Below are 24,363 nucleotides of genomic sequence, written 5' to 3'. Positions count from 1 at the left end.
TTTGATTTCTCCCCTCATCAGGAGAAACCTAAATTGCATCTGGTCTCCCAAGCAGAACATGACAAAGAAGCCTGCCCTAGGCCTGGAATCCTGTTCTGACCCTGAGCCTACAGACTTCTGTTTCTTTGAGGCCACAAGGCAATGACCAGCAGGTGGGGGCAGCCTGTAGAACTCAAGTGCAGGTGGCAGAACCAGCAATGGCTCACGCTTCCTCTCCTACCTGCATGCTGAACCGTGGCAGGGGACAGCAGTCCTGGCTAGACCAAGGAACCCAGAGACGGCACGCTGTCCCAAGCCTTCCCACCTGGATTGGCATCCCAGGCTCCTTTCCCAATGGCTCTTCTCCCCATGAGATAACCACAACCCTCAACTTGAACAACGTGGCTGTGGACACCCACGGCCACAAATGCAATGTGAACCTCTCCCTACTTTCCTTTTGGGAGCCACGTGCTGGACCTCAGTTCCAACGAGGAGACGGTAGGGATTTCTCACTCATTTTGTTCAGATTTCCAAGGAATGCATTGTGGCAGTCATCATCGATCCAAGCACATGCTCACACGTTGGACATGCAAAGTTGCAGATTCCACCATGGGACGGCCAGCGAGCTGAATCATATCAGCGTACAGAAGTGGCCAGAGCCGAGCCATGGGTCAGGAAATGCAGCCAGTTCTCAGGGCATCAAAGCTCGTGTTCCCCGAGAAAAGACCAGAAGGTGAGGGTGTAGCCCCGGTGCACACGTTCCCGTCGCCAAACCTTTAGGTTTAGCAAAGAAGTGTCGCTTACCGCAACAAGGGTTAAAGCAGGATCCTCATGGAATGCACACCAAGACCCCTCCGAGACTCCTTCGCCTGGCCTCACCTTGCCACGCCGTCCTCCTTTCAGCGGGTATCAGGGATTATACGGATGGCCCCAGGCTGCTGCTGGCATTCTTTCCCTGGCATTCCACCTGGCTCGGGTGAGAGAACACACGCATGCTTGAGGAGGGTGCACGGGCGCAGCGAGGGAAAGGTCGATACCACCCAGTGATGTGTGTTCTATCTCTCCTCAACATTTCATTTGCTGTCCATCTTGCCTGTGTGTACGCACCCAAACGTGAAAGCATCGTGGCACAGGCGCCTTCAGAGCGTGCGGCCATCAGGACAAAGAGCACCGCCGACCAACAACACCCTGGTCTCGGGCCCTGAAATTCCTCTCCTGAGCAATCTGCCCTGCATCACAGCAAAAAGATGTCTTCCTGATCCCCTGAGACACCCTCAGGACAACTGGGCCCCCTCAGCCTAAGAGCAATTGCCCTCTTTGGCAACAAACACGCCCTTGGCACTTATGATTCCACACAGTGGACACACCCTCAAGGGGAGAGATCTTCCACACAAGGGAAGGGCCCTTGGCCGAATATGACGACCTCCATCAAATGCGGCTCATAGGGACCCGTGACAAAGGGCACCTGAGGAACTCCTGGACTGATCAAGGGAGACTCATCAGCAGGCATACTTCCTGGTCTCCTGCCAAGCCAGAGGAACTTCTTAGGACCGCAACCAAAGCTAATGGCAAGGGAGCCATTCCAATGCCCAAAGTGGCGGGGCAAACCCTTGCAGCAACTGGGTATCTTATCGTAGCAACTGGCACATTGTCTTTCTTCCCTTCAAGGACAAGACCTTGGAGAAACCATGAGACCCAGGTCCTCCTGAACCAACGTGTCACCCACAGCCGTGCAATGAGGGAACGCCCCCAACATCCTGGACCCTTGAACCGCCATGACTTCTCTGGCTTGAAGCCATGCATGCTGGAGATCACAGGCTCGCAGCACCAGAAGGCGGCAGGACAAAATGACCCCTGCAGCGCACATTCACTCCAGCCCTTAAACCTGTAGCATTTCCTTGGCAGCCAACTCGCTTCTTTCTGCATGGTTGGGCCCAAAGACCTCCGGGAAGAGCTCCAAACCTCAGGGAATGCTATGCCGACTGGCTATAGCAATGACGCTGGGCTGTCCTAAGGAACACCTTAACATCCTCAACATAGGGGCAAGGAGGCCACACAGGGACAAAACATCCCAACGGCTCCAAATCGGGCCCAGTGAGAAGACACCATACTGTGCCGTGAAGGCACCATTCACTGGAACAAGGACCCGCCGTGAAGCCCATTGAGAAAGGAGAGGAAAAGGTTGGGATGGTCCATGAATGTGCACCTGTGTTCCTTCCCTACACGGGACTCCAAATGCTCCTGAAGATATCCCAAAAGAGTTCCGGGAACCCTATGTCCACCGACCATCTATCCACCCAACAGTAAGCCTGTGGGCATAGCCAACACTCTCACGTGTATTTCCCGCTCGCCTTGCCTTCCTCTCTCCACCAGGGTCCAAACGAATCCACCCCTCACCTAAGTAGCTTGATATCCCCTGGATTTGCCTAAGGCATTTTCCAACCTCTCCACACACAACACACAAGCAGGACACAACCCAAGGAGGAGCCAACAGCGTCGCCCAAATCCGTGGGACGGTGGCCCATTTGATTTCCCCTGACCATCAGGGCAAACGTAAACTACATCCCACCTCCCAAGCTGAACATGACATAGAAGCCTGGCCTGGCCAGGACTCCTTCTCTGACCCTGAGTGCAGAGACTTCTGTTTCCTTGCGGGAACAAGGCAACGACCTGAGCTCGAGGGTGGTCTGTAGATCTCAAGGGCAAGCCAGAGGAGTACCACTGGCTCACGCTTCCTTTCGTACCCGCATGCTGACTGCGGCAGGGGATAGCAGTTTTGGCTAGACTCAGGTGCCCAGAGACGTCAAGTTGTCCTTAGCCTTCCCACGTAGATGGACATCCCAGGCTCCTTTCCACATGGCTCTTTCTGCACGAGAAGCCCGCCACCCTCAACTTGAACAATGTTGCTGCGCACGCCCACAGTAGCAAATGCGACATGGACCTCTCCCTAATTTTCCTTTGGGAGCCACGTGCTGGACCTCAGTTAGGATGAGAAGATGGTAGGTATTGCTCATTCATTTTGTTTAGATTTCAAAGGAATGCATTTATTGGAGTCATCACCGATCCACGCAGCTGCTCAAAGGCTGGATGAGCAAAGTCATGGACTGTCAGCAAGCTCAATCCTCTCAGCAGTAGGGAGAGGCCAGACTCGAGCCACGGGACAGAAAGTGCACCCAAGTCTCAGGGCATCGGAGCTCAGGTGCCCCAGGAAGAGCCCGGAATGTGATGGTGTAGTCTCGCCGCACAAGTCCCCGTGGCCAAACATCTAGGTTTCTTCAAAGAAGTTCCGTTTACCCCCACAAGGTTTCTACCAGGAACCTTGTCAAGACAGAGGCGATGCCCTTGGGTCATACAGAAAGCTATTGGCACTGGAGATATTCCAATGCCCAAACTGGCAGGGCAAACCCTTGCAGCCACTGGGTAACTTGCCCTGGCGCCTTGTATTTTTGCCCCCGGGCGCGTCAGTGACATGACCACGGAGAAACCTGAGACACATTTATTTGTTCAGAGTTCCAAGCAGTGCATTTATGGGAGTCATCATCAATCCACCTGCTCAAAGGCTGCACGTTCAAAGTTGCAGGCTCCACCGCAGGGCAGCCAACGATCTCAATCATGTCAGCAGTCAGGAGCAGCCAGAGCCGACCCACGGGGCTGCAAATGGAGCTAAGGATCATGGCATGGGATCTGGGGTGCCATTGGAAGAGCCAAGAAGGTGAGGGTGTAGTCTCAGTGCACAAGTCCCCGTGGCCAAACATCTAGGTTTCTGCAAAGAATTTCCACTCACCACCACAAGGTTCCTACGAGGATCCTCAAGTACTTCACGCCAAAATCACTCTGAGACTCTTTTGCCTCGACTTGCCTCAACTTGCCGCACTGTCCTCACTTCGCCAGGTATCATGGACTATACAGAGGGCCCCATGCTGCTGCAGGTGTTTGTTCCCGGGCACTCCACCACCTGCCTCAGTGTGACAGAACACAGGGATGTTTGAGAAAAGTGAACGGGGGCACAGAGGCAAAGGGTGATACCGCCCAGCGATGTGCGCTATATCTCCCCTCAACATTTCCTTTGCAGCCCATCATGTCTGTGTGTCCACAGCCAAACGTGAATGCATCGTGGCACAGATGCCTTCAGAGTGCACGGGCATCAACACAAAGAGCACGGCCGTCCATCAAACCCCTGGTATGGGCCTTGAACTTCCCCGCCTGAGCCGCCTCCCCACCGACACAGCCTAGGGATGTCATCCTGAACCGCTGAGACACCCTCAGGGGAAATGGGATTACTCAGCGTAAGAGCCACTGCCCTCTGGGGAACCAAACCACTCCTGGCGCATACGCTTCCACACAGTGGACTCACCCTCAAGGGGAAATGTGGTCCCTGAGATCTTCCACAAGGGAACGGTCCTTGGCCAAATGGGACGACCTCCAACAAAAGCAGCTTGTAGGGACCGGTGACAAAACGCACCAGAGGAACTCCTGGACTGAACAATGGAGATTCACCTGTAGCCATACTTTCTGGCCTGCTGCCAAGACTGGCAACCTTCCCTTGGCCCACACACAAAGCTAATGGCATGGGAACCATTCCGATGCTCAACGCGGCGGGGAAACCCTTGCAGCAATGGTGTAACTTGCAGTGGTGTCTGGTACTTTCACACTCTGGACCCATCAGTGACGTGACATTGGGGAAACCGTGAGTCCCAGGTACTCTACAAGCAACTTGTTACCCACAGCCATGCAACGACACAACCCAGACAACAGCCTAGACACTTGAACCGGTATGACTTGTCTGGCCTGTGGCCAGGCTCGCCGGATACCACAGTCTGGACGCACCAGCGGGTGGCAGGAAAAATGACACCCGCACCACACATCCTCTCCTGCCCTTAAAACTGTAGCCTTTTCTTGGCAGCCGACTCCCTTGTTTCTGCATGGTTGCGCCCAATGACCTCCTGGTAGAGCTCCAATCCTCAGGGAACGCTATGTGGGCCGGGTATAGAAAGGATGCTTGGCTGTCCTCAGGAACACCTTCACATCTTCAACACAGGGGGAACGTGGCCAGACAGGGACAAAACACCCCAAGGCCTCCAAATCGGCCCCCATGAGAAGACACCATACTGTGCCATGAAGGCAACCTTTCGCTGGACAAGGACCCGCCATGAAGCAAATCGACCAAGGAGAGGAAAGAGGCGGGACAGTCCACAAATGTGCTCCCGTATTCTCTCCCTACACGTGCCTCCAGATGCTCCTGAGGGAATCCCAAATGTGTTCCGGGAACCCCATGGCCACCGTCGATCTATCCACCCACCGGTAAACCTGTGGGCTTAGCCAGCCATCTCACGTGTCTCTTTCACTCGCCTTGCCTTACTCTCTCTCCACCGGGATCCCAACGTGTCACGGCAAGATGCCAGAGCCACCCCTCACCAAAGAAGCTTGCCGTGACCAAGCTTGACTAAGGCATTTTCCAGCCCCTTCACACAGCACACACAAGCAGGACACAACCCGAGGAGGAGCCATCAGATTGCCTAAACTCCCAGGAACAGTGGCCCATTTGATTTCTCCCCTCATCAGGAGAAACCTAAATTGCATCTGGTCTCCCAAGCAGAACATGACAAAGAAGCCTGCCCTAGGCCTGGAATCCTGTTCTGACCCTGAGCCTACAGACTTCTGTTTCTTTGAGGCCACAAGGCAATGACCAGCAGGTGGGGGCAGCCTGTAGAACTCAAGTGCAGGTGGCAGAACCAGCAATGGCTCACGCTTCCTCTCCTACCTGCATGCTGAACCGTGGCAGGGGACAGCAGTCCTGGCTAGACCAAGGAACCCAGAGACGGCACGCTGTCCCAAGCCTTCCCACCTGGATTGGCATCCCAGGCTCCTTTCCCAATGGCTCTTCTCCCCATGAGATAACCACAACCCTCAACTTGAACAACGTGGCTGTGGACACCCACGGCCACAAATGCAATGTGAACCTCTCCCTACTTTCCTTTTGGGAGCCACGTGCTGGACCTCAGTTCCAACGAGGAGACGGTAGGGATTTCTCACTCATTTTGTTCAGATTTCCAAGGAATGCATTGTGGCAGTCATCATCGATCCAAGCACATGCTCACACGTTGGACATGCAAAGTTGCAGATTCCACCATGGGACGGCCAGCGAGCTGAATCATATCAGCGTACAGAAGTGGCCAGAGCCGAGCCATGGGTCAGGAAATGCAGCCAGTTCTCAGGGCATCAAAGCTCGTGTTCCCCGAGAAAAGACCAGAAGGTGAGGGTGTAGCCCCGGTGCACACGTTCCCGTCGCCAAACCTTTAGGTTTAGCAAAGAAGTGTCGCTTACCGCAACAAGGGTTAAAGCAGGATCCTCATGGAATGCACACCAAGACCCCTCCGAGACTCCTTCGCCTGGCCTCACCTTGCCACGCCGTCCTCCTTTCAGCGGGTATCAGGGATTATACGGATGGCCCCAGGCTGCTGCTGGCATTCTTTCCCTGGCATTCCACCTGGCTCGGGTGAGAGAACACACGCATGCTTGAGGAGGGTGCACGGGCGCAGCGAGGGAAAGGTCGATACCACCCAGTGATGTGTGTTCTATCTCTCCTCAACATTTCATTTGCTGTCCATCTTGCCTGTGTGTACGCACCCAAACGTGAAAGCATCGTGGCACAGGCGCCTTCAGAGCGTGCGGCCATCAGGACAAAGAGCACCGCCGACCAACAACACCCTGGTCTCGGGCCCTGAAATTCCTCTCCTGAGCAATCTGCCCTGCATCACAGCAAAAAGATGTCTTCCTGATCCCCTGAGACACCCTCAGGACAACTGGGCCCCCTCAGCCTAAGAGCAATTGCCCTCTTTGGCAACAAACACGCCCTTGGCACTTATGATTCCACACAGTGGACACACCCTCAAGGGGAGAGATCTTCCACACAAGGGAAGGGCCCTTGGCCGAATATGACGACCTCCATCAAATGCGGCTCATAGGGACCCGTGACAAAGGGCACCTGAGGAACTCCTGGACTGATCAAGGGAGACTCATCAGCAGGCATACTTCCTGGTCTCCTGCCAAGCCAGAGGAACTTCTTAGGACCGCAACCAAAGCTAATGGCAAGGGAGCCATTCCAATGCCCAAAGTGGCGGGGCAAACCCTTGCAGCAACTGGGTATCTTATCGTAGCAACTGGCACATTGTCTTTCTTCCCTTCAAGGACAAGACCTTGGAGAAACCATGAGACCCAGGTCCTCCTGAACCAACGTGTCACCCACAGCCGTGCAATGAGGGAACGCCCCCAACATCCTGGACCCTTGAACCGCCATGACTTCTCTGGCTTGAAGCCATGCATGCTGGAGATCACAGGCTCGCAGCACCAGAAGGCGGCAGGACAAAATGACCCCTGCAGCGCACATTCACTCCAGCCCTTAAACCTGTAGCATTTCCTTGGCAGCCAACTCGCTTCTTTCTGCATGGTTGGGCCCAAAGACCTCCGGGAAGAGCTCCAAACCTCAGGGAATGCTATGCCGACTGGCTATAGCAATGACGCTGGGCTGTCCTAAGGAACACCTTAACATCCTCAACATAGGGGCAAGGAGGCCACACAGGGACAAAACATCCCAACGGCTCCAAATCGGGCCCAGTGAGAAGACACCATACTGTGCCGTGAAGGCACCATTCACTGGAACAAGGACCCGCCGTGAAGCCCATTGAGAAAGGAGAGGAAAAGGTTGGGATGGTCCATGAATGTGCACCTGTGTTCCTTCCCTACACGGGACTCCAAATGCTCCTGAAGATATCCCAAAAGAGTTCCGGGAACCCTATGTCCACCGACCATCTATCCACCCAACAGTAAGCCTGTGGGCATAGCCAACACTCTCACGTGTATTTCCCGCTCGCCTTGCCTTCCTCTCTCCACCAGGGTCCAAACGAATCCACCCCTCACCTAAGTAGCTTGATATCCCCTGGATTTGCCTAAGGCATTTTCCAACCTCTCCACACACAACACACAAGCAGGACACAACCCAAGGAGGAGCCAACAGCGTCGCCCAAATCCGTGGGACGGTGGCCCATTTGATTTCCCCTGACCATCAGGGCAAACGTAAACTACATCCCACCTCCCAAGCTGAACATGACATAGAAGCCTGGCCTGGCCAGGACTCCTTCTCTGACCCTGAGTGCAGAGACTTCTGTTTCCTTGCGGGAACAAGGCAACGACCTGAGCTCGAGGGTGGTCTGTAGATCTCAAGGGCAAGCCAGAGGAGTACCACTGGCTCACGCTTCCTTTCGTACCCGCATGCTGACTGCGGCAGGGGATAGCAGTTTTGGCTAGACTCAGGTGCCCAGAGACGTCAAGTTGTCCTTAGCCTTCCCACGTAGATGGACATCCCAGGCTCCTTTCCACATGGCTCTTTCTGCACGAGAAGCCCGCCACCCTCAACTTGAACAATGTTGCTGCGCACGCCCACAGTAGCAAATGCGACATGGACCTCTCCCTAATTTTCCTTTGGGAGCCACGTGCTGGACCTCAGTTAGGATGAGAAGATGGTAGGTATTGCTCATTCATTTTGTTTAGATTTCAAAGGAATGCATTTATTGGAGTCATCACCGATCCACGCAGCTGCTCAAAGGCTGGATGAGCAAAGTCATGGACTGTCAGCAAGCTCAATCCTCTCAGCAGTAGGGAGAGGCCAGACTCGAGCCACGGGACAGAAAGTGCACCCAAGTCTCAGGGCATCGGAGCTCAGGTGCCCCAGGAAGAGCCCGGAATGTGATGGTGTAGTCTCGCCGCACAAGTCCCCGTGGCCAAACATCTAGGTTTCTTCAAAGAAGTTCCGTTTACCCCCACAAGGTTTCTACCAGGAACCTTGTCAAGACAGAGGCGATGCCCTTGGGTCATACAGAAAGCTATTGGCACTGGAGATATTCCAATGCCCAAACTGGCAGGGCAAACCCTTGCAGCCACTGGGTAACTTGCCCTGGCGCCTTGTATTTTTGCCCCCGGGCGCGTCAGTGACATGACCACGGAGAAACCTGAGACACATTTATTTGTTCAGAGTTCCAAGCAGTGCATTTATGGGAGTCATCATCAATCCACCTGCTCAAAGGCTGCACGTTCAAAGTTGCAGGCTCCACCGCAGGGCAGCCAACGATCTCAATCATGTCAGCAGTCAGGAGCAGCCAGAGCCGACCCACGGGGCTGCAAATGGAGCTAAGGATCATGGCATGGGATCTGGGGTGCCATTGGAAGAGCCAAGAAGGTGAGGGTGTAGTCTCAGTGCACAAGTCCCCGTGGCCAAACATCTAGGTTTCTGCAAAGAATTTCCACTCACCACCACAAGGTTCCTACGAGGATCCTCAAGTACTTCACGCCAAAATCACTCTGAGACTCTTTTGCCTCGACTTGCCTCAACTTGCCGCACTGTCCTCACTTCGCCAGGTATCATGGACTATACAGAGGGCCCCATGCTGCTGCAGGTGTTTGTTCCCGGGCACTCCACCACCTGCCTCAGTGTGACAGAACACAGGGATGTTTGAGAAAAGTGAACGGGGGCACAGAGGCAAAGGGTGATACCGCCCAGCGATGTGCGCTATATCTCCCCTCAACATTTCCTTTGCAGCCCATCATGTCTGTGTGTCCACAGCCAAACGTGAATGCATCGTGGCACAGATGCCTTCAGAGTGCACGGGCATCAACACAAAGAGCACGGCCGTCCATCAAACCCCTGGTATGGGCCTTGAACTTCCCCGCCTGAGCCGCCTCCCCACCGACACAGCCTAGGGATGTCATCCTGAACCGCTGAGACACCCTCAGGGGAAATGGGATTACTCAGCGTAAGAGCCACTGCCCTCTGGGGAACCAAACCACTCCTGGCGCATACGCTTCCACACAGTGGACTCACCCTCAAGGGGAAATGTGGTCCCTGAGATCTTCCACAAGGGAACGGTCCTTGGCCAAATGGGACGACCTCCAACAAAAGCAGCTTGTAGGGACCGGTGACAAAACGCACCAGAGGAACTCCTGGACTGAACAATGGAGATTCACCTGTAGCCATACTTTCTGGCCTGCTGCCAAGACTGGCAACCTACCCTTGGCCCACACACAAAGCTAATGGCATGGGAACCATTCCGATGCTCAACGCGGCGGGGAAACCCTTGCAGCAATGGTGTAACTTGCAGTGGTGTCTGGTACTTTCACACTCTGGACCCATCAGTGACGTGACATTGGGGAAACCGTGAGTCCCAGGTACTCTACAAGCAACTTGTTACCCACAGCCATGCAACGACACAACCCAGACAACAGCCTAGACACTTGAACCGGTATGACTTGTCTGGCCTGTGGCCAGGCTCGCCGGATACCACAGTCTGGACGCACCAGCGGGTGGCAGGAAAAATGACACCCGCACCACACATCCTCTCCTGCCCTTAAAACTGTAGCCTTTTCTTGGCAGCCGACTCCCTTGTTTCTGCATGGTTGCGCCCAATGACCTCCTGGTAGAGCTCCAATCCTCAGGGAACGCTATGTGGGCCGGGTATAGAAAGGATGCTTGGCTGTCCTCAGGAACACCTTCACATCTTCAACACAGGGGGAACGTGGCCAGACAGGGACAAAACACCCCAAGGCCTCCAAATCGGCCCCCATGAGAAGACACCATACTGTGCCATGAAGGCAACCTTTCGCTGGACAAGGACCCGCCATGAAGCAAATCGACCAAGGAGAGGAAAGAGGCGGGACAGTCCACAAATGTGCTCCCGTATTCTCTCCCTACACGTGCCTCCAGATGCTCCTGAGGGAATCCCAAATGTGTTCCGGGAACCCCATGGCCACCGTCGATCTATCCACCCACCGGTAAACCTGTGGGCTTAGCCAGCCATCTCACGTGTCTCTTTCACTCGCCTTGCCTTACTCTCTCTCCACCGGGATCCCAACGTGTCACGGCAAGATGCCAGAGCCACCCCTCACCAAAGAAGCTTGCCGTGACCAAGCTTGACTAAGGCATTTTCCAGCCCCTTCACACAGCACACACAAGCAGGACACAACCCGAGGAGGAGCCATCAGATTGCCTAAACTCCCAGGAACAGTGGCCCATTTGATTTCTCCCCTCATCAGGAGAAACCTAAATTGCATCTGGTCTCCCAAGCAGAACATGACAAAGAAGCCTGCCCTAGGCCTGGAATCCTGTTCTGACCCTGAGCCTACAGACTTCTGTTTCTTTGAGGCCACAAGGCAATGAGCAGCAGGTGGGGGCAGCCTGTAGAACTCAAGTGCAGGTGGCAGAACCAGCAATGGCTCACGCTTCCTCTCCTACCTGCATGCTGAACCGTGGCAGGGGACAGCAGTCCTGGCTAGACCAAGGAACCCAGAGACGGCACGCTGTCCCAAGCCTTCCCACCTGGATTGGCATCCCAGGCTCCTTTCCCAATGGCTCTTCTCCCCATGAGATAACCACAACCCTCAACTTGAACAACGTGGCTGTGGACACCCACGGCCACAAATGCAATGTGAACCTCTCCCTACTTTCCTTTTGGGAGCCACGTGCTGGACCTCAGTTCCAACGAGGAGACGGTAGGGATTTCTCACTCATTTTGTTCAGATTTCCAAGGAATGCATTGTGGCAGTCATCATCGATCCAAGCACATGCTCACACGTTGGACATGCAAAGTTGCAGATTCCACCATGGGACGGCCAGCGAGCTGAATCATATCAGCGTACAGAAGTGGCCAGAGCCGAGCCATGGGTCAGGAAATGCAGCCAGTTCTCAGGGCATCAAAGCTCGTGTTCCCCGAGAAAAGACCAGAAGGTGAGGGTGTAGCCCCGGTGCACACGTTCCCGTCGCCAAACCTTTAGGTTTAGCAAAGAAGTGTCGCTTACCGCAACAAGGGTTAAAGCAGGATCCTCATGGAATGCACACCAAGACCCCTCCGAGACTCCTTCGCCTGGCCTCACCTTGCCACGCCGTCCTCCTTTCAGCGGGTATCAGGGATTATACGGATGGCCCCAGGCTGCTGCTGGCATTCTTTCCCTGGCATTCCACCTGGCTCGGGTGAGAGAACACACGCATGCTTGAGGAGGGTGCACGGGCGCAGCGAGGGAAAGGTCGATACCACCCAGTGATGTGTGTTCTATCTCTCCTCAACATTTCATTTGCTGTCCATCTTGCCTGTGTGTACGCACCCAAACGTGAAAGCATCGTGGCACAGGCGCCTTCAGAGCGTGCGGCCATCAGGACAAAGAGCACCGCCGACCAACAACACCCTGGTCTCGGGCCCTGAAATTCCTCTCCTGAGCAATCTGCCCTGCATCACAGCAAAAAGATGTCTTCCTGATCCCCTGAGACACCCTCAGGACAACTGGGCCCCCTCAGCCTAAGAGCAATTGCCCTCTTTGGCAACAAACACGCCCTTGGCACTTATGATTCCACACAGTGGACACACCCTCAAGGGGAGAGATCTTCCACACAAGGGAAGGGCCCTTGGCCGAATATGACGACCTCCATCAAATGCGGCTCATAGGGACCCGTGACAAAGGGCACCTGAGGAACTCCTGGACTGATCAAGGGAGACTCATCAGCAGGCATACTTCCTGGTCTCCTGCCAAGCCAGAGGAACTTCTTAGGACCGCAACCAAAGCTAATGGCAAGGGAGCCATTCCAATGCCCAAAGTGGCGGGGCAAACCCTTGCAGCAACTGGGTATCTTATCGTAGCAACTGGCACATTGTCTTTCTTCCCTTCAAGGACAAGACCTTGGAGAAACCATGAGACCCAGGTCCTCCTGAACCAACGTGTCACCCACAGCCGTGCAATGAGGGAACGCCCCCAACATCCTGGACCCTTGAACCGCCATGACTTCTCTGGCTTGAAGCCATGCATGCTGGAGATCACAGGCTCGCAGCACCAGAAGGCGGCAGGACAAAATGACCCCTGCAGCGCACATTCACTCCAGCCCTTAAACCTGTAGCATTTCCTTGGCAGCCAACTCGCTTCTTTCTGCATGGTTGGGCCCAAAGACCTCCGGGAAGAGCTCCAGACCTCAGGGAATGCTATGCCGACTGGCTATAGCAATGACGCTGGGCTGTCCTAAGGAACACCTTAACATCCTCAACATAGGGGCAAGGAGGCCACACAGGGACAAAACATCCCAACGGCTCCAAATCGGGCCCAGTGAGAAGACACCATACTGTGCCGTGAAGGCACCATTCACTGGAACAAGGACCCGCCGTGAAGCCCATTGAGAAAGGAGAGGAAAAGGTTGGGATGGTCCATGAATGTGCACCTGTGTTCCTTCCCTACACGGGACTCCAAATGCTCCTGAAGATATCCCAAAAGAGTTCCGGGAACCCTATGTCCACCGACCATCTATCCACCCAACAGTAAGCCTGTGGGCATAGCCAACACTCTCACGTGTATTTCCCGCTCGCCTTGCCTTCCTCTCTCCACCAGGGTCCAAACGAATCCACCCCTCACCTAAGTAGCTTGATATCCCCTGGATTTGCCTAAGGCATTTTCCAACCTCTCCACACACAACACACAAGCAGGACACAACCCAAGGAGGAGCCAACAGCGTCGCCCAAATCCGTGGGACGGTGGCCCATTTGATTTCCCCTGACCATCAGGGCAAACGTAAACTACATCCCACCTCCCAAGCTGAACATGACATAGAAGCCTGGCCTGGCCAGGACTCCTTCTCTGACCCTGAGTGCAGAGACTTCTGTTTCCTTGCGGGAACAAGGCAACGACCTGAGCTCGAGGGTGGTCTGTAGATCTCAAGGGCAAGCCAGAGGAGTACCACTGGCTCACGCTTCCTTTCGTACCCGCATGCTGACTGCGGCAGGGGATAGCAGTTTTGGCTAGACTCAGGTGCCCAGAGACGTCAAGTTGTCCTTAGCCTTCCCACGTAGATGGACATCCCAGGCTCCTTTCCACATGGCTCTTTCTGCACGAGAAGCCCGCCACCCTCAACTTGAACAATGTTGCTGCGCACGCCCACAGTAGCAAATGCGACATGGACCTCTCCCTAATTTTCCTTTGGGAGCCACGTGCTGGACCTCAGTTAGGATGAGAAGATGGTAGGTATTGCTCATTCATTTTGTTTAGATTTCAAAGGAATGCATTTATTGGAGTCATCACCGATCCACGCAGCTGCTCAAAGGCTGGATGAGCAAAGTCATGGACTGTCAGCAAGCTCAATCCTCTCAGCAGTAGGGAGAGGCCAGACTCGAGCCACGGGACAGAAAGTGCACCCAAGTCTCAGGGCATCGGAGCTCAGGTGCCCCAGGAAGAGCCCGGAATGTGATGGTGTAGTCTCGCCGCACAAGTCCCCGTGGCCAAACATCTAGGTTTCTTCAAAGAAGTTCCGTTTACCCCCACAAGGTTTCTACCAGGAACCTTGTCAAGACAGAGGCGATGCCCTTGGGTCATACAGAAAGCTATTGGCACTGGAGATATTCCAATGCCCAAACTGGCAGGGCAAACCCTTGCAGCCACTGGGTAACTTGCCCTGGCGCCTTGTATTTTTGCCCCCGGGCGCGTCAGTGACATGACCACGGAGAAACCTGAGACACATTTATTTGTTCAGAGTTCCAAGCAGTGCATTTATGGGAGTCATCATCAATCCACCTGCTCAAAGGCTGCACGTTCAAAGTTGCAGGCTCCACCGCAGGGCAGCCAACGATCTCAATCATGTCAGCAGTCAGGAGCAGCCAGAGCCGACCCACGGGGCTGCAAATGGAGCTAAGGATCATGGCATGGGATCTGGGGTGCCATTGGAAGAGCCAAGAAGGTGAGGGTGTAGTCTCAGTGCACAAGTCCCCGTGGCCAAACATCTAGGTTTCTGCAAAGAATTTCCACTCACCACCACAAGGTTCCTACGAGGATCCTCAAGTACTTCACGCCAAAATCACTCTGAGACTCTTTTGCCTCGACTTGCCTCAACTTGCCGCACTGTCCTCACTTCGCCAGGTATCATGGACTATACAGAGGGCCCCATGCTGCTGCAGGTGTTTGTTCCCGGGCACTCCACCACCTGCCTCAGTGTGACAGAACACAGGGATGTTTGAGAAAAGTGAACGGGCGCACAGAGGCAAAGGGTGATACCGCCCAGCGATGTGCGCTATATCTCCCCTCAACATTTCCTTTGCAGCCCATCATGTCTGTGTGTCCACAGCCAAACGTGAATGCATCGTGGCACAGATGCCTTCAGAGTGCACGGGCATCAACACAAAGAGCACGGCCGTCCATCAAACCCCTGGTATGGGCCTTGAACTTCCCCGCCTGAGCCGCCTCCCCACCGACACAGCCTAGGGATGTCATCCTGAACCGCTGAGACACCCTCAGGGGAAATGGGATTACTCAGCGTAAGAGCCACTGCCCTCTGGGGAACCAAACCACTCCTGGCGCATACGCTTCCACACAGTGGACTCACCCTCAAGGGGAAATGTGGTCCCTGAGATCTTCCACAAGGGAACGGTCCTTGGCCAAATGGGACGACCTCCAACAAAAGCAGCTTGTAGGGACCGGTGACAAAACGCACCAGAGGAACTCCTGGACTGAACAATGGAGATTCACCTGTAGCCATACTTTCTGGCCTGCTGCCAAGACTGGCAACCTACCCTTGGCCCACACACAAAGCTAATGGCATGGGAACCATTCCGATGCTCAACGCGGCGGGGAAACCCTTGCAGCAATGGTGTAACTTGCAGTGGTGTCTGGTACTTTCACACTCTGGACCCATCAGTGACGTGACATTGGGGAAACCGTGAGTCCCAGGTACTCTACAAGCAACTTGTTACCCACAGCCATGCAACGACACAACCCAGACAACAGCCTAGACACTTGAACCGGTATGACTTGTCTGGCCTGTGGCCAGGCTCGCCGGATACCACAGTCTGGACGCACCAGCGGGTGGCAGGAAAAATGACACCCGCACCACACATCCTCTCCTGCCCTTAAAACTGTAGCCTTTTCTTGGCAGCCGACTCCCTTGTTTCTGCATGGTTGCGCCCAATGACCTCCTGGTAGAGCTCCAATCCTCAGGGAACGCTATGTGGGCCGGGTATAGAAAGGATGCTTGGCTGTCCTCAGGAACACCTTCACATCTTCAACACAGGGGGAACGTGGCCAGACAGGGACAAAACACCCCAAGGCCTCCAAATCGGCCCCCATGAGAAGACACCATACTGTGCCATGAAGGCAACCTTTCGCTGGACAAGGACCCGCCATGAAGCAAATCGACCAAGGAGAGGAAAGAGGCGGGACAGTCCACAAATGTGCTCCCGTATTCTCTCCCTACACGTGCCTCCAGATGCTCCTGAGGGAATCCCAAATGTGTTCCGGGAACCCCATGGCCACCGTCGATCTATCCACCCACCGGTAAACCTGTGGGCTTAGCCAGCCATCTCACGTGTCTCTTTCACTCGCCTTGCCTTACTCTCTCTCCACCGGGATCCCAACGTGTCACGGCAAGATGCCAGAGCCACCCCTCACCAAAGAAGCTTGCCGTGACCAAGCTTGACTAAGGCATTTTCCAGCCCCTTCACACAGCACACACAAGCAGGACACAACCCGAGGAGGAGCCATCAGATTGCCTAAACTCCCAGGAACAGTGGCCCATTTGATTTCTCCCCTCATCAGGAGAAACCTAAATTGCATCTGGTCTCCCAAGCAGAACATGACAAAGAAGCCTGCCCTAGGCCTGGAATCCTGTTCTGACCCTGAGCCTACAGACTTCTGTTTCTTTGAGGCCACAAGGCAATGAGCAGCAGGTGGGGGCAGCCTGTAGAACTCAAGTGCAGGTGGCAGAACCAGCAATGGCTCACGCTTCCTCTCCTACCTGCATGCTGAACCGTGGCAGGGGACAGCAGTCCTGGCTAGACCAAGGAACCCAGAGACGGCACGCTGTCCCAAGCCTTCCCACCTGGATTGGCATCCCAGGCTCCTTTCCCAATGGCTCTTCTCCCCATGAGATAACCACAACCCTCAACTTGAACAACGTGGCTGTGGACACCCACGGCCACAAATGCAATGTGAACCTCTCCCTACTTTCCTTTTGGGAGCCACGTGCTGGACCTCAGTTCCAACGAGGAGACGGTAGGGATTTCTCACTCATTTTGTTCAGATTTCCAAGGAATGCATTGTGGCAGTCATCATCGATCCAAGCACATGCTCACACGTTGGACATGCAAAGTTGCAGATTCCACCATGGGACGGCCAGCGAGCTGAATCATATCAGCGTACAGAAGTGGCCAGAGCCGAGCCATGGGTCAGGAAATGCAGCCAGTTCTCAGGGCATCAAAGCTCGTGTTCCCCGAGAAAAGACCAGAAGGTGAGGGTGTAGCCCCGGTGCACACGTTCCCGTCGCCAAACCTTTAGGTTTAGCAAAGAAGTGTCGCTTACCGCAACAAGGGTTAAAGCAGGATCCTCATGGAATGCACACCAAGACCCCTCCGAGACTCCTTCGCCTGGCCTCACCTTGCCACGCCGTCCTCCTTTCAGCGGGTATCAGGGATTATACGGATGGCCCCAGGCTGCTGCTGGCATTCTTTCCCTGGCATTCCACCTGGCTCGGGTGAGAGAACACACGCATGCTTGAGGAGGGTGCACGGGCGCAGCGAGGGAAAGGTCGATACCACCCAGTGATGTGTGTTCTATCTCTCCTCAACATTTCATTTGCTGTCCATCTTGCCTGTGTGTACGCACCCAAACGTGAAAGCATCGTGGCACAGGCGCCTTCAGAGCGTGCGGCCATCAGGACAAAGAGCACCGCCGACCAACAACACCCTGGTCTCGGGCCCTGAAATTCCTCTCCTGAGCAATCTGCCCTGCATCACAGCAAAAAGATGTCTTCCTGATCCCCTGAGACACCCTCAGGACAACTGGGCCCCCTCAGCCTAAGAGCAATTGCCCTCTTTGGCAACAAACACGCCCTTGGCACTTATGATTCCACACAGTGGACACACCCTCAAGGGGAGAGATCTTCCACACAAGGGAAGGGCCCTTGGCCGAATATGACGACCTCCATCAAATGCGGCTCATAGGGACCCGTGACAAAGGGCACCTGAGGAACTCCTGGACTGATCAAGGGAGACTCATCAGCAGGCATACTTCCTGGTCTCCTGCCAAGCCAGAGGAACTTCTTAGGACCGCAACCAAAGCTAATGGCAAGGGAGCCATTCCAATGCCCAAAGTGGCGGGGCAAACCCTTGCAGCAACTGGGTATCTTATCGTAGCAACTGGCACATTGTCTTTCTTCCCTTCAAGGACAAGACCTTGGAGAAACCATGAGACCCAGGTCCTCCTGAACCAACGTGTCACCCACAGCCGTGCAATGAGGGAACGCCCCCAACATCCTGGACCCTTGAACCGCCATGACTTCTCTGGCTTGAAGCCATGCATGCTGGAGATCACAGGCTCGCAGAACCAGAAGGCGGCAGGACAAAATGACCCCTGCAGCGCACATTCACTCCAGCCCTTAAACCTGTAGCATTTCCTTGGCAGCCAACTCGCTTCTTTCTGCATGGTTGGGCCCAAAGACCTCCGGGAAGAGCTCCAGACCTCAGGGAATGCTATGCCGACTGGCTATAGCAATGACGCTGGGCTGTCCTAAGGAACACCTTAACATCCTCAACATAGGGGCAAGGAGGCCACACAGGGACAAAACATCCCAACGGCTCCAAATCGGGCCCAGTGAGAAGACACCATACTGTGCCGTGAAGGCACCATTCACTGGAACAAGGACCCGCCGTGAAGCCCATTGAGAAAGGAGAGGAAAAGGTTGGGATGGTCCATGAATGTGCACCTGTGTTCCTTCCCTACACGGGACTCCAAATGCTCCTGAAGATATCCCAAAAGAGTTCCGGGAACCCTATGTCCACCGACCATCTATCCACCCAACAGTAAGCCTGTGGGCATAGCCAACACTCTCACGTGTATTTCCCGCTCGCCTTGCCTTCCTCTCTCCACCAGGGTCCAAACGAATCCACCCCTCACCTAAGTAGCTTGATATCCCCTGGATTTGCCTAAGGCATTTTCCAACCTCTCCACACACAACACACAAGCAGGACACAACCCAAGGAGGAGCCAACAGCGTCGCCCAAATCCGTGGGACGGTGGCCCATTTGATTTCCCCTGACCATCAGGGCAAACGTAAACTACATCCCACCTCCCAAGCTGAACATGACATAGAAGCCTGGCCTGGCCAGGACTCCTTCTCTGACCCTGAGTGCAGAGACTTCTGTTTCCTTGCGGGAACAAGGCAACGACCTGAGCTCGAGGGTGGTCTGTAGATCTCAAGGGCAAGCCAGAGGAGTACCACTGGCTCACGCTTCCTTTCGTACCCGCATGCTGACTGCGGCAGGGGATAGCAGTTTTGGCTAGACTCAGGTGCCCAGAGACGTCAAGTTGTCCTTAGCCTTCCCACGTAGATGGACATCCCAGGCTCCTTTCCACATGGCTCTTTCTGCACGAGAAGCCCGCCACCCTCAACTTGAACAATGTTGCTGCGCACGCCCACAGTAGCAAATGCGACATGGACCTCTCCCTAATTTTCCTTTGGGAGCCACGTGCTGGACCTCAGTTAGGATGAGAAGATGGTAGGTATTGCTCATTCATTTTGTTTAGATTTCGAAGGAATGCATTTATGGGAGTCATCACCGATCCACGCAGCTGCTCAAAGGCTGGATGAGCAAAGTCGCGGACTGTCAGCAAGCTCAATCCTCTCAGCAGTAGGGAGAGGCCAGACTCGAGCCACGGGACAGAAAGTGCACCCAAGTCTCAGGGCATCGGAGCTCAGGTGCCCCAGGAAGAGCCCGGAATGTGACGGTGTAGTCTCGCCGCACAAGTCCCCGTGGCCAAACATCTAGGTTTCTTCAAAGAAGTTCCGTTTACCCCCACAAGGTTTCTACCAGGAACCTTGTCAAGACAGAGGCGATGCCCTTGGGTCATACAGAAAGCTATTGGCACTGGAGATATTCCAATGCCCAAACTGGCAGGGCAAACCCTTGCAGCAACTGGGTAACTTGCCCTGGCGCCTTGTATTTTTGCCCCCGGGAGCGTCAGTGACATGACCACGGAGAAACCTGAGACACATTCATTTGTTCAGAGTTCCAAGCAGTGCATTTATGGGAGTCATCATCAATCCACCTGCTCAAAGGCTGCACGTTCAAAGTTGCAGGCTCTACCGCAGGGCTGCCAACGATCTCAATCATGTCAGCAGTCAGGAGCAGCCAGAGCCGACCCACGGGGCTGCAAATGGAGCTAAGGATCATGGCATGGGATCTGGGGTGCCACTGGAAGAGCCAAGAAGGTGAGGGTGTAGTCTCAGTGCACAAGTCCCCGTGGCCAAACATCTAGGTTTCTGCAAAGAATTTCCACTCACCACCACAAGGTTCCTACGAGGATCCTCAAGTACTTCACGCCAAAATCACTCTGAGACTCTTTTGCCTCGACTTGCCTCAATTTGCCGCACTGTCCTCACTTCGCCAGGTATCATGGACTATACAGAGGGCCCCATGCTGCTGCAGGTGTTTGTTCCCGGGCACTCCACCACCTGCCTCAGTGTGACAGAACACAGGGATGTTTGAGAAAAGTGAACGGGGGCACAGAGGCAAAGGGTGATACCGCCCAGCGATGTGCGCTATATCTCCCCTCAACATTTCCTTTGCAGCACATCATGTCTGTGTGTCCACAGCCAAACGTGAATGCATCGTGGCACAGATGCCTTCAGAGTGCACGGGCATCAACACAAAGAGCACGGCCGTCCATCAAACCCCTGGTATGGGCCTTGAACTTCCCCGCCTGAGCCGCCTCCCCACCGACACAGCCTAGGGATGTCATCCTGAACCGCTGAGACACCCTCAGGGGAAATGGGATTACTCAGTGTAAGAGCCACTGCCCTCTGGGGAACCAAACCACTCCTGGCGCATACGCTTCCACACAGTGGACTCACCCTCAAGGGGAAATGTGGTCCCTGAGATCTTCCACAAGGGAACGGTCCTTGGCCAAATGGGACGACCTCCAACAAAAGCAGCTTGTAGGGACCGGTGACAAAACGCACCAGAGGAACTCCTGGACTGAACAATGGAGATTCACCTGTAGCCATACTTTCTGGCCTGCTGCCAAGACTGGCAACCTACCCTTGGCCCACACACAAAGCTAATGGCATGGGAACCATTCCGATGCTCAACGTGGCGGGGAAACCCTTGCAGCAATGGTGTAACTTGCAGTGGTGTCTGGTACTTTCACACTCTGGACCCATCAGTGACGTGACATTGGGGAAACCGTGAGTCCCAGGTACTCTACAAGCAACTTGTTACCCACAGCCATGCAACGACACAACCCAGACAACAGCCTAGACACTTGAACCGGTATGACTTGTCTGGCCTGTGGCCAGGCTCGCCGGATACCACAGTCTCGAAGCACCAGCGGGAGGCAGGAAAAATGACACCCGCACCACACATCCTCTCCTGCCCTTAAAACTGTAGCCTTTTCTTGGCAGCCGACTCCCTTGTTTCTGCATGGTTGCGCCCAATGACCTCCTGGTAGAGCTCCAATCCTCAGGGAACGCTATGTGGGCCGGGTATAGAAAGGATGCTTGGCTGTCCTCAGGAACACCTTCACATCTTCAACACAGGGGGAACGTGGCCAGACAGGGACAAAACACCCCAAGGCCTCCAAATCGGCCCCCATGAGAAGACACCATACTGTGCCATGAAGGCAACCTTTCGCTGGACAAGGACCCGCCATGAAGCAAATCGACCAAGGAGAGGAAAGAGGCGGGACAGTCCACAAATGTGCTCCCGTATTCTCTCCCTACACGTGCCTCCAGATGCTCCTGAGGGAATTCCAAATGTGTTCCGTGAACCCCATGGCCACCGTCGATCTATCCACCCACCGGTAAACCTGTGGGCTTAGCCAGCCATCTCACGTGTCTCTTTCACTCGCCTTGCCTTACTCTCTCTCCACCAGGATCCCCACGTGTCACGGCAAGATACCAGAGCCACCCCTCACCAAAGAAGCTTGCCGTGACCAAGCTTGACTAAGGCATTTTCCAGCCCCTTCACACAGCACACACAAGCAGGACACAACCCGAGGAGGAGCCATCAGATTGCCTAAACTCCCAGGAACAGTGGCCCATTTGATTTCTCCCCTCATCAGGAGAAACCTAAATTGCATCTGGTCTCCCAAGCAGAACATGACAAAGAAGCCTGCCCTAGGCCTGGAATCCTGTTCTGACCCTGAGCCTACAGACTTCTGTTTCTTTGAGGCCACAAGGCAATGACCAGCAGGTGGGGGCAGCCTGTAGAACTCAAGTGCAGGTGGCAGAACCAGCAATGGCTCACGCTTCCTCTCCTACCTGCATGCTGAACCGTGGCAGGGGACAGCAGTCCTGGCTAGACCAAGGAACCCAGAGACGGCACGCTGTCCCAAGCCTTCCCACCTGGATTGGCATCCCAGGCTCCTTTCCCAATGGCTCTTCTCCCCATGAGATAACCACAACCCTCAACTTGAACAACGTGGCTGTGGACACCCACGGCCACAAATGCAATGTGAACCTCTCCCTACTTTCCTTTTGGGAGCCACGTGCTGGACCTCAGTTCCAACGAGGAGACGGTAGGGATTTCTCACTCATTTTGTTCAGATTTCCAAGGAATGCATTGTGGCAGTCATCATCGATCCAAGCACATGCTCACACGTTGGACATGCAAAGTTGCAGATTCCACCATGGGACGGCCAGCGAGCTGAATCATATCAGCGTACAGAAGTGGCCAGAGCCGAGCCATGGGTCAGGAAATGCAGCCAGTTCTCAGGGCATCAAAGCTCGTGTTCCCCGAGAAAAGACCAGAAGGTGAGGGTGTAGCCCCGGTGCACACGTTCCCGTCGCCAAACCTTTAGGTTTAGCAAAGAAGTGTCGCTTACCGCAACAAGGGTTAAAGCAGGATCCTCATGGAATGCACACCAAGACCCCTCCGAGACTCCTTCGCCTGGCCTCACCTTGCCACGCCGTCCTCCTTTCAGCGGGTATCAGGGATTATACGGATGGCCCCAGGCTGCTGCTGGCATTCTTTCCCTGGCTTTCCACCTGGCTCGGGTGAGAGAACACACGCATGCTTGAGGAGGGTGCACGGGCGCAGCGAGGGAAAGGTCGATACCACCCAGTGATGTGTGTTCTATCTCTCCTCAACATTTCATTTGCTGTCCATCTTGCCTGTGTGTACGCACCCAAACGTGAAAGCATCGTGGCACAGGCGCCTTCAGAGCGTGCGGCCATCAGGACAAAGAGCACCGCCGACCAACAACACCCTGGTCTCGGGCCCTGAAATTCCTCTCCTGAGCAATCTGCCCTGCATCACAGCAAAAAGATGTCTTCCTGATCCCCTGAGACACCCTCAGGACAACTGGGCCCCCTCAGCCTAAGAGCAATTGCCCTCTTTGGCAACAAACACGCCCTTGGCACTTATGATTCCACACAGTGGACACACCCTCAAGGGGAGAGATCTTCCACACAAGGGAAGGGCCCTTGGCCGAATATGACGACCTCCATCAAATGCGGCTCATAGGGACCCGTGACAAAGGGCACCTGAGGAACTCCTGGACTGATCAAGGGAGACTCATCAGCAGGCATACTTCCTGGTCTCCTGCCAAGCCAGAGGAACTTCTTAGGACCGCAACCAAAGCTAATGGCAAGGGAGCCATTCCAATGCCCAAAGTGGCGGGGCAAACCCTTGCAGCAACTGGGTATCTTATCGTAGCAACTGGCACATTGTCTTTCTTCCCTTCAAGGACAAGACCTTGGAGAAACCATGAGACCCAGGTCCTCCTGAACCAACGTGTCACCCACAGCCATGCAATGAGGGAACGCCCCCAACATCCTGGACCCTTGAACCGCCATGACTTCTCTGGCTTGAAGCCATGCATGCTGGAGATCACAGGCTCGCAGCACCAGAAGGCGGCAGGACAAAATGACCCCTGCAGCGCACATTCACTCCAGCCCTTAAACCTGTAGCATTTCCTTGGCAGCCAACTCGCTTCTTTCTGCATGGTTGGGCCCAAAGACCTCCGGGAAGAGCTCCAAACCTCAGGGAATGCTATGCCGACTGGCTATAGCAATGACGCTGGGCTGTCCTAAGGAACACCTTAACATCCTCAACATAGGGGCAAGGAGGCCACACAGGGACAAAACATCCCAACGGCTCCAAATCGGGCCCAGTGAGAAGACACCATACTGTGCCGTGAAGGCACCATTCACTGGAACAAGGACCCGCCGTGAAGCCCATTGAGAAAGGAGAGGAAAAGGTTGGGATGGTCCATGAATGTGCACCTGTGTTCCTTCCCTACACGGGACTCCAAATGCTCCTGAAGATATCCCAAAAGAGTTCCGGGAACCCTATGTCCACCGACCATCTATCCACCCAACAG

Source organism: Balaenoptera physalus (genome assembly GCF_965194825.1).
Source record: "Balaenoptera physalus genome assembly, chromosome: 2".
Lineage (NCBI taxonomy): Eukaryota > Metazoa > Chordata > Mammalia > Artiodactyla > Balaenopteridae > Balaenoptera > Balaenoptera physalus.
Note: the sequence above shows the minus strand (reverse complement) of the source record.